The following is a 1,423-nucleotide window of genomic DNA, read 5'->3' as shown; positions in this document are numbered from 1 at the left end:
GTCAAAAGGAATGGCATCTGAAGATGTTTTAGCTCTGGCATTAGGCAAAATTAATGAATCTTTGGAAAAATTAAGTTAACAAGTAGCTGAAGCATCAACTAAAATTGATCAAAACACTACAAACATTAATAACTTGGGACAGAAGGTGAATACTAATACAGAAACTATTGAGAAATTGCTGCAGGAATCTACTTTGACCCGAAAGACAGCTGAAGAAGCAAAGGAAAAAGCAGTTGCTGTAGAGGAGAAGACACCACCGATATGTAGGCAACTCGAGGACCATAGGTCGATGTTGTCTATGATTGAATTGAAGGAAAAACAAACGAACTTGAGGATCAGGGCCGTACCTGAACTTGAGAAAGACAACCTAAGTGACTTATGCAGGAATTTGCAGACTTTTGGAACCTAGATTCTGAGAATCAAAACTTTAAGATAATAAGTGCTTTTAGGCTTGGAAGAGGGGGGGGGGAGAACAGGGTGGAGATATTTAAAGACATCCCGAAATACCTTCTGGATCTTAGGTCCAGCTACGGAGATCTGGTTGCCCTGCTAAGAAGTAATAGAATTGTTTTCAGGTGGGAATTTCCCCAAGGCCTATCCTTCAGCTTTAAAGGAAGAAAGATAAAAATAAGATCAGTGGACGATAAAGAAAGATTTTTGAAAGATCACGGAGAAGACCTGCAGAAAGAATCTGGAGAAGAGCCAAGAGCACTAAAAACAGGAATACTAGACATAGCAACACTACCTTTTGGATTGGACAACTCAGAGAAAGTGATACCACCGACAGAACAAGAACAAACACTGGGTGCAGTTGGAGGAAAATAATAATAATAATAATAATAATAATAATAAATTTTATTTATATCCCGCCCTCCCCAGCCGAAGCCGGGCTCAGGGCGGCTAACAACACCAAAATAGTGCGACATTATAAAAACATTATAAAAATTATTTAAAATCAATTAATTAAAATCAAAAGCAAAGTAACTACATCATGGCTCTGCAACTATTAAGTTGGAACATTAATGGTTTTAACTCCCCGCAGAAAAGGAAAAAAGTCTTTCATTTATTCAAAATCAAATCCGTTTATTGTGAGGACCATGCCTGTGCACAAAAATCAACACTACAGTAGTTAAAAAATATTAAAATTCATTACATACTATGCCAACAAAACCTTCTTCCCACAAGATAGAAAAGGAGGGAAAACGAGCAGCGAGTTAAACAGACGATGATGGGGTCTTTACATTGTCGTCCATAAATCTTTCCCTGGCTTTCATGGCCTTCATCACCAAGACCGCTACCACATGGGTAATGCGTGGGTTTGCATCAACTAACAAAAATTTTACTCTATCTTCAGGACTGGTTATAGAGTTGGGTATAATTTGCAGCAATGCGTCTCTAAAGCCCGAGTAAATGGGGCAATAGA

The sequence above is a fragment of the Podarcis muralis genome, chromosome 2 (genome assembly GCF_964188315.1).
Source record: "Podarcis muralis chromosome 2, rPodMur119.hap1.1, whole genome shotgun sequence".
Classification (NCBI taxonomy): Eukaryota; Metazoa; Chordata; class Lepidosauria; order Squamata; family Lacertidae; genus Podarcis; species Podarcis muralis.
Note: the sequence above shows the minus strand (reverse complement) of the source record.